General features: G+C 35.9%; 1 long non-coding RNA gene across 1 annotated transcript; it reads left to right on the forward strand.

Moving 5' to 3' along the window:
* Positions 1 to 1,676: 1,676 nt before the first annotated feature.
* LOC147658855 (uncharacterized) lies at positions 1,677 to 9,949 on the forward strand. Its single transcript, XR_015290731.1, has 3 exons — positions 1,677 to 2,341; positions 3,888 to 4,040; positions 9,711 to 9,949. It is a non-coding gene; the product is annotated as an uncharacterized LOC147658855 (long non-coding RNA).
* Positions 9,950 to 10,549: the final 600 nt, after the last annotated feature.

Below are 10,549 nucleotides of genomic sequence, written 5' to 3' on the forward strand. Positions count from 1 at the left end.
AAAGAAATACGCGATAAAGGGAGTCAGTTGGGGAAAAATTTCGCAATAGGGGAATACGAGTGATAAAATTTTTTTTTTTTATAAAACATAATATGCAAAATAAGGAAGAGATCGCAAACAATAAAAGAAAAAAAAAATGAAATTCTTGGTAGGATTGAAAAAACATTCTTATTTTTAATTATTTTCAACGGAACACTTTGTTCTTTGCATTGTTCGATAAAAGAATGCTTCTTGGTTTTGTTTAAAAAAAAAAAAATATGCAGATGAAATGAGATGTATAAAGAGCGATATTGTTTCATTAAGAAGAAAAGAAAGTGTGGAAAGAAAGGAAGCGGAAAAGCGAAGGGAAGTATATACTGTGCGCAAGTAGAACGAGTCAATGTCTGATCAGACTCGCGAAAGTGTACGCAATAGAAAGAAAAGGAAAGCACGAATGGAGAAATAAAGGCACAGTTTTTTCACGAGATATAACTGGAAAATTATCGTGCAAGAAACACGTTCTCGTGTTTCCTTCCTTTATCGTAAATGCATTAAATTTTAAACCAGAAATTTCGAAACGAATATTTACATTATAAGAGAAAATAGGTAATTAATACGATAATAAGTTTGAAAAATGTATCGTTTCGAAAAATATGAATTTCATATCTCATTCCGTACGTAACGATTGATCGAGATATAATAATAATAATATATTTCTTTTTGTTTTATAAATAACAATAAATGGATGGAATGAAAATTGTAGACAATCAATTAAAAATAAACAAGTAACGATAAGATAAGAAAATACAAATATAGAGAAAGAAATATCTAATACGAAAGCCTGTATTTCAATTACTTAACAAACAACACCACTCATTTCAAAACCAATTCCAACCATTAAACCCTTTCCCATTACACATTCTCTTTTCACCCTCGACTCTTCCTCATTAATTATCATCTCACGACTTCAAACGTCTCCCTCCCCCCAACATTTCCAACATATACTCCTGCTCCCCACACGAAAAACCTCACGATTCAATCCCTCTAAAGTCTCCACACCCCTATTCATCCCTAACAGCGCAAAAAACCAAATTTCACCTATCTATCCCAACCAAAAACAAGGGACACTCGAATTATTATTTCAAAATCCACATCTATATCTCTAAATAACATCTCGATAATAACAATGATAAAAACAAAAAAAAGGAAAACACTTTCACGACGTCCAAACACTTACGAACAATCTTCAAACTCCAAAAAAAAAAAAAAAAAAAAAATCACACTCGAGGAACAATTGCAGGAGCAAAATCGAAATCTCAAAAATAAAACCCAAATCACACAAGAATAAAAGGAAAAAAAAAAAAAAAAAACAGAACAGAGAGGGAAAGAGCTGGAGGAACAGCTGCTTACACATGCAGGGGCGAGTATCAGGGGTAGAATAAGCTGGCGTGGCAGGAGACCAGGGCAGGGCAGGCGCGAGCTGCGTAAACCGGCTGCGAGAGGGAGAGACGCGGTTATCACCGTCACCCACGCAACAGACGAGGACGCGAGACAGCAAGCAGCAACGTGGGCGCGAGAGGGAAAGGTAGTGGGGAGGAGCGAGAGCGGTGGGGTGAGGGCCGGTAGAGCAGGACGGAGAAACGGCGCATGCGCGCCTGTTCTCGAGAGCTCGCCTCTCATCCGAGATCCTGGATCCCAGTCGCGAGCGCGCCGCCGATAGATACAGTTCGGTCGGAGCGAGGACGATCACGGTCGGTGACCTGGCTGCCACCCGGCGAGGGAGAGAGTCCATCCTCTGTCACGCTCCCTCTCTCGCGCTCTCCCTGTCTCGCCCGCCGAGCCACAAGTTAGAATCCACGAGGAGAACACCGGCCGGCCGGTGGTTACCTATGCTCCTCCTCTCGTTGGGCGGCCCCTCTATCTATAATTCAAAGAATTGACACTTTGGACACGGGGGAGGGGGCCACAGTGGTGTTGGAACCTCGTATATGAAAGGCGAGGAGAAGGAAGTGTTTCTTTGGGGGTGGTCATAATCGACAACCGGTTTTCGGACTTGTTTGTTGCGCGAAAAGGGGTTTGGATTGGAATCAAAGAAGAGGAGGGATTGCCTAGATGGATGGAAGGAAGTAGTGATTGTCTGGTTTTAAAGGTGACGTTTAAAGGATTCTCCGGATGTGCTTGCACCTCGAGTAGAGGAAGGTGAACGAACGAGAACGGGTTTAAGGGTTGATATTTTTCTCTATGGTGGGAAAGAGTTGGTGCATTGGCTGTTCCCTTTGTGCGCACCACTCTTTTGCAGTGTCCATTGTCGAGGAGGGGGAGCATTGAAGACTGGAGGAGGATAAGAGGAGAGATTCTTGGGGTAAGGGTCTTGGGAGAAGGAGTTTGGCGCAGTTTTTGTTCCTTGCTTTTTCTTTGTTTCCTGTTGGACATGGGGGATGAAAGTTGAACGAAGTTTAGGATATATAGGTACGCCCCTAGTAGGAACGAGCTAGTTTGAGGGAGGAATCTGAGAGCGGGGGAGGAGGAGGAGGAGGGAATAGTAAGGGCGAGGATTTGCTTTAAACAAGGACAATTTTATTTGAAAGATTATTTATTTATTTGGGATCTGTTGTTCGAGAGTGATCGATGAGGTTTGAACGGGGAAAGAATCGTTTCGATTCACGTTATCGATGGGAGATTAAAGAGTATCTGGGTGGATTGGATTGGATCGAGGAGGAAGAGATTTCTTCCCCTTTCCTGTTTTTAATGGATATATACTTAAAGATGGATGATACAGTACAATTTTAATTAATTCGATCGTGATCTGTATGAAGGAAGAGATTTCCAATAAAATGAAAGAGAAATTCTTTCGATTAATTACAGATTTTATATTTTATCTCTTATTTTTTTGTTTTTAATAAATTTTATTTATTGATCGGGAAGAATGATTCAAATTAAACATAATTGGAATAGAATTATATTTGAATTTTTTTTAATTTCAATAAAGCAATCGTTCTGATTACGATAATTTGTGAATGAAGAAAAATAGATTGTAAACAATTTTATTTTAGTCTTCTTCTTTTTTCATTTAAAAGAAATTTTCCAAAAATTTATAAATATATAAATATTTCATAAGGAAATGTCACTTATCTTGAATATTTTCTTGATCGAATAATAGAGCAGCAAAATAATAATTTAAATTCTATGCATTATAATCGAATAATTATAACGCAGTTAAATTTTATGAAAATTTCGAAATCGATATATTATAAAATAAAATGAAAAAAAGGAAAAATAATTCGTAAATAATTCGGAGAGGAGCGAGTAATCTGCCTAATGGAATGATAATTTCAATTTAAATAATGTATGCGGTGATTAATCACAAGAAATAGGCATCGTCAATTTCAAATCAAGGTAATCGATAGAATAATAAAATAGTAAATTCAATAGAAAATCAATATTGAAACCTACAAAAATAAATATATAATTCAAATCTAGACAATTCGCGTAAAATCTCAGGAGAGTTCGATTCCCAGAGACTCGATTTTAATATTTCGCCAAAATCCAATCGAATCATTTGTATAAAAACATAACAATTCCAACATATAAATTCACGCAAAGTCTCAAGAGTAATCTCCAATTTCAATATTCACCATCAAATAATCGTTCCAAAATTTCAAAATCTAATCTGAATCATTCGTTGAAAAAAAAAAAAAAAGGAAGAAAGAAAAAAGATACAACAATTCAAATCCAGATAATTCACTCACGCAGATTCGAAATAATTAAAAATCTCAGAAGAGAGATCAGTAAAACTCGGTGTACATTTTAAAATATTTCGTTCGTTAATAAAAATAGAAACAGGAAACGAACGAGCTCAAAGATTTAAAGAAGAACACATCTAATCCGGAGGATTTGCATGGTTGCAGAAGAAGCGGCGCCCTCGATAAATCGGGTTCCTCGACCCGGAAACGGTGCAGTTGGTACGTGCGTAACACGGCGTACGAGTATCGTCACATCGATATCCTGATCGGCGCACGTGTCCACGCAACGAGGCTAAAGAGAACACCGTCGATGCACAGGTAGGTGTAACGTTTGCATCAATAGCGATGGAAAGATTCTCGCGATCGTTGATTAAGATCGACCAAGGATTTATGGAGTTATGGAACTTGGTCGTGTTATTCACGGTTATTTGCGAAATGAATTCGTAGGGAGAATGAGAACGCTCGTGGATGGGTATATTCGAACGGCTAGGGATTTTATTTTGGCAATTTTTTTAGAGTGGATTTTCGAAATAACAAACAATAAAATTTTGTAAAAATAAAAGAAGAAAATTTTGAATATCGAGGGGTGGAAAAAAAAGTTTTGTCGAAAATGTTCGATTTTCGACCTGTATACGTATGATCTTTTGATTCGCACAATTTTGCTAAAATATGGGATGAAATGATAATTGAAAGTATGGAAAATATAATAATCTTTGGAGATTGAACATTCTTGATGGAAAACTGTTAAAAGATAGTAGAAGTAGATAATGCAGTCAAATTGAATAAGCACTCCATTATCATTATTCCTCAAAATGAAAGTTCTTGCGTTGCATTTTGCATATCGATAAAATTATCCATTATCGATAATACACTTCAAGAAAAAAGAATAGAATCGTTTTAATTGTATCGAATTCTGATAATATTCTGATTATTAAAAAAATTACAATCTTATTCTATAATTAATTTTAATTTTATACCTTCCATTATCCTATCCTCAATCTTCCAATCTTCTGCTTAATTATTTTCCATTAAATTCTTCGTAAAGATAGAAAATTTATATATATTACACATATAAATTACGTTACAAAAGTGATCAAAACATCTAAAAAAAAAAAAAAAAAAACAAATAACAAAAGAAGAAACGTATTCCTCGAAACGAGCAATGAATGAAATCTCTTTTGCAAAAATGATGTTACACAAAGTCATTACAATATCGACAATCACCTCGTGCATCCATACCGCGAATAGGAAAAGAATTCACTCCATAAAAGTATTATCTCCTTAAACAAGCTTCATCTCGGGCTGATATTCTCTCGAACTTCGCCCAGGGAGTATTATATCCTCGCCTAGAAATCGATCGTAATAATATCTCCGTTACTCGACCAAACAGGAATTACGATATTCCAGAGAAAGAATGTCACCCCTTCTGCTTGCATTTCGTTTATGCTCGACACACAAATTAATCATCAATAGGTATGGTATCGAAATAATAACAAATGCGCGACGATAATAATGATAAATAAATATCCGGGATTGTGGATCAAAGATCGAATTTCATGAGGCCATATCGATAATTCATCATGGACGCGATGAAACAGTAGAAATACGCGTATCATTTATTTGATCACACGGAACGAAATTAAAATTATTGTATCCGTGCAATTTCGTCCGTGATGTTGAAAATATCATCGATGCTTATTTAAATAGCATATCGAGAGAATATCGTTTTTCTTGAAATTTTAAAAGCGCAATGATCAAATTAATCTTCGTTTCTTGAATTTTCTTTGAGAGTTTCGTTGGAAACTCTTGATGGGGAAGGGTCTGCGTGGTTTTGCGTAAATTTCACGTGCAATTTTAACGACGCCACGGAATCAGGATGATTTCCAAGAAACTCTCGACTACAATACAAGATCTACAAGATTCGCGTGCCAGGCGAATACAATATTCCTCTAATCGAGAAACCGCGCGAATTCTCGCGTCAAATGACGAGTATGATTCAAATTTCGAAATTTTCTTGAATCAGATCGAACAACGGAGAAAAAAAATATGAGATTAACATAATCAAGAACTCTGCCAAAATCGAGGACGTAATTTAGAACGAATAAATAACATGTCGATCGATAGATTTTCCAAGACAAATCTTTCTTTGCACGCGTTCGATGAACTGAAATATCTCTGAAATTTTACTCTCGTGGAAGAATCGAATTCGACATTCGCCAATTCAATGGGGGGAGGAACCATTGATCACGATGGTAAACGTCGAGGACACGCGACTTATCGCGCTTGCGCGCCTTTTCACGCTTTGTTCTCGACTCGCGGTCGAACCACGATCGCCGTGGCGATTTAATGAATTCGCGCGTTTGCCAAGGATTTATTTATTTATCCTGCGCTCAATGGCCACCCCATTATTCCGGCAGAAACAATGGCGGCGCCGTTTCACGGCTGCACATATTATTATGCATATGCAGACGGTGTGTGTAATATGGTGTGTAACAGGGACAATTCTATTTCAGTTCTAGTTATTTGTATTATATAGATACGTCGTATGCATACGTACGTGACCACTCGTCTTTTGAATATTCATGCCGTGGACGAGATATTATAAACGAGAGAAAAACGATGATGTACACCGTTACTCGCGTTCAGAAGTTTAATCTTAAGATTTATTCGAGGTTATGTTTCGAGAAGAGTGTTGAACCGTTTGAATCGTGGCTGTTTGGTGAGAGAATTTCGTCTCGACGCGAGGATAAATGGAGGGGAAAAAATGAAGGGAGATCGGAACTTTAAGATTTATTTTTGAGGTTATGTTTAAACAGAACGAACTTTAATCTGGCGTGAAAGGATTCTCGAACGAGAGAAAAATAAAGATGGATTCATGCGGTCAAGTATTGGATATAATTAAGATTATATCGTGAATATATTGTCGAAAACAAATTTGAAAGAGGAAGAACGTTTCAATTCACAAATTCGATACTGAATAATCAACTTTTAAATCATTTTGACGCCCCTCCTGCATAATCCTGATGGAGTGGAGGAAGCCTCTTCTTAAGCCTCGAGGCTTAACTTGGATATTTCTGTCTTACGTCAAAAAGCTAAGTTCCCTGACAAACGTGTCGTAAATTTTATCAATCCTCTTTAAGTTTTCCCATCTATAATTCAAGTTTAGAACCTGGTCGAAACTTTTTAATGTTCAAGGGACAAATACCTAACTGACAAATGACATTACGATGTTTAATCACCTTGTAATCATCAAGTCGATTTTCTTCCAACAAATTTTTTAAGTATCCGAATCAAAGTAAATTTATACAAATTTATTTACTAAAAAGTATCAATTATTACTTCAAATATCTCCAATCTGATCAATTCGTAGATTCAGAAATTTGTTGAAATCATCGTATTCGTATTTCGATTTATGAAATATATTTTAATAATCAAAGGAAGTTAAAGAAAGTCGAATTTAAATCAAACTATTCTCGCATTTTTGTAGAAATTTTTTGGCCCCCCTCTTTTAAAGATTAACTCTCGCGTCGCCGAGCTTAATTAGCTTTGTCGCTCATCCTTCATCTTTGACCTCTCGCCAATCGATTATAGCTCTTTTTTCCCTTGACCATTATTCGTTCCATTGACTCGAGTTTCGTCTCGAGCAAATATCGAATGCAATTTTTCATTCCATTTTCGACGATATTCCCGAGCTTTCATTGTTGATTTTCGGCCTGGTTTCTACTCAAAAATACGATTTCGCATCGAAAAAGTAAATTTTATACTTAATTTTATTTATACTGAAAGTAAGAAAACTCGTCGTTTATTCTTATTTTTAATCAAAATAGTCGATCTGATTTTTTTTAAAATCATTCACAAAATATTTATATCTATATTTATATCTTTTTATCATTAAATTTATTCAAAAGTTTATTCGATTCGTTTATATTTTTCTTTAAATTAATTATAATTCTGATGGTTAAATTTGAAAAAAAAAAAAAATTCAACTTTCCTTTTGTTCCATTTCGTTTCCCATTCGCAATCGATTGTTCTTTCTACTTTCGAAATTTCGCCGATGAAAAAAGTTGTTTTCGCGATGCGAAAAAAAAAAAAAAGAAAATCATTTTTATGCCAGCAAATGTTCGTGTAAACGTTGAAACTTCGACACGATGCTTTTATACCAAATTTTATAAACTCTCTGATTCAATAACGATTCTCGGAATAACGTACATACGTATTTTAGAAACGACAGAATACGTACAAGTAACTGACTCTAACCACTGTAAAGGGAAATGAATCGTTTGTAGTCAGACTCATGCTGCGACGAAATTATATTTTCGTGCAATTTCTTGGCGTAATATCTATCAAGAATTTATCAAGTTCGACAAGACTTTTGCGAAAAAAATTATTCTATTACTAATTGCAACAATTGTCTTATTCATATTTCTAATTTAATTGCACGCATTTAATGTATAATAAATTTAATTCCTCTTTCATTAACTTCTTCCATTTATTCAATTATTTTTTTACGCGTGTTTTTTTTTTTTTATTTTTGACATATTCACAGTATTTTCGTTTTAATTCACTTCCATCTCGCTCTCTCGTTAAATAATTAAAAGCTTGGAATATTTTTCATCGGAGAAATTTGGCCGATACTTTTCCATTGTCAAAACGCATGTTCTTTCTTTATTTTCAACGATGTCACGAAAAAAAGAAAGAAACAGTGTGTCGAAGAACGACAATAGCTTTAATACCGTTTTTACATATATGCAAGTATTTCAATTGTTATGACTGTCTCACACATAACTACGCTGCTTTGGATCCTTCGATACCTCCTTTACAATGCCTTATTATTAGCGATACGTATACAATTTATTCATAGAAATTCTATAAATATATATATATATATCTATTCCAAACCAACCAACAGCCATTTTTCAATCGTTAAAATTACGAATGTATATATTTTTTTTGATTTCTAAATTTGAAAACAATATATAAATTTTACAACGATCAAACAATGTCGATACCGAATTTTCAATATTTCTCTTCAACACCGATATACCAGCAGTGTACTATTTATTCGTATACGAAACTTCCAATGAATTTATACCACGTGAAAAAACTCATCACTACCAATAACCATTCCATGCATCAAACGTCCAATCACCAAAATTACAGAAACTCGAAATCCTTTCGAGAACAACTTTCCAATGAATCGATATTGACGTTCTGCAACGATTATATCACTATAATATTTCTTCTATAAAGGTTTATTACGTTGCAAATTAACGAAAAAGTTTTCAAACGATTGTAAATCTCGATTGTAAACGATCATTTCCACAATGAACTGCGTTTCCACTGCGGTATCCACGCTAGCACGATTGGATTCGTGGAATTTATGCAAATAGTCAAATACCAAACTTCCTGTCATTATAAATTAACTGTAAATACATTAAATTTGCAATTAAATTGCAAATTCCTGAATCTCATTATTCGAGTAGAGCGATAAATTTCTATAGTAATTTTGCGCAGTTTAAACCCATCACTACCAATCATCTAATAAATCAACTAATCCAATCGATAAAATTGCAAAAATCTCCTCTATAATATATATTTCCCAAAATCCTTTACAAATTCTCTCCCTTTTTCAATTTTACCCTCTCAACTCCCTCACCCACGACACTCTATCAACCACATTTTTGTTTTATTTTCTACGAATGTATTTCTATTTTCATTTTATATTGCTTTCAAGAATTGCCGTTTTCCCTTTGTAATAGTCGTCATACGAGCAAATCTACAGTTAACCCTGGAAATAAAATGTTTTATTAGCTACGAAGGGTGGAGATATTCGCTAGATAAGCCTATATACAGGGTGTAAAATCTTTAGAGAACGAATAAAATTCTGTCACAAGCACATCGCATCGTTAAATTTCTAATTTGTTCGAAAGTTATATGTATTGTTTCCAATACACTCGTTTTTCCACTTTCCTTTTTCATTGATTCCAGATTTTGGAAGAATGCTCTACGATGAAACAACAAAAGCAGTTCAATCAAGATTTAAAATATAACACGAAAAATATCTCGTTCTAATTTTGTAACGATATATCATCACAAATATATATTACTTAGAGCTTTTTACTATCAGTCGTATCTAAAAGGATGCGCGTAAAGCATGGCGAATTTTGGAAGATTCAATTTCAATTTTCATCGATCGGTAAAATTAAATTAACTGTTCAAATTATGAACGATATGACTTCTTTTATTCGAGAAGTAGAAACGAACTCGAATCCTTCTATCATTTCTCTTCTCGTTCCAATATTCTCCCCTAAACGCACGCACGCATAAATCCTGAGAATTGTTCAAACTTCGCGGACACCCGGTGTACACGCCAGGTTCACGGCGCGTGTATCCACGACGCCGGCGTCGCGACGGGCGCCGATACAGGTCGACCCGTGGCGCCCTTTAATATCGCGAAACGCAGGCCGGGGTGCAGTTGCTCGATGAATAGGCCGTCTGTCTCTCGGCCAACTTCCTCCCCTCCCCCCTCCTATCTCTCTTTCTCCCCCAGCCTTTCCCCATCTCTCTCCATATTCGACCCCTCCTTTCTCGTTAAGAAACCGCGACTGAGTTGACTCTGCGTTAAGCGGAGGATACTTTGCTCGTTTCTTTCTCGCCACCTCGAGAAGTTGGCGGATGAAAAAACGACGGAGGAGGAGGAGGAGGACGCTTTTCTTCCTCCTCTTTCTTTCGCCCCTTCTTTCGAGAGCCGAGAAAGAGAGAGAGAGATAAAGAGAGAGAGGAGTCTCTTTGTCTTCCGCGCCTTTTCGCGCTTCCGGGACGTCGCA

This window comes from Apis florea, unplaced genomic scaffold (assembly GCF_048593485.1).
Source record: "Apis florea isolate Af1SG1 unplaced genomic scaffold, ASM4859348v1 contig_1615_pilon, whole genome shotgun sequence".
Classification (NCBI taxonomy): Eukaryota; Metazoa; Arthropoda; class Insecta; order Hymenoptera; family Apidae; genus Apis; species Apis florea.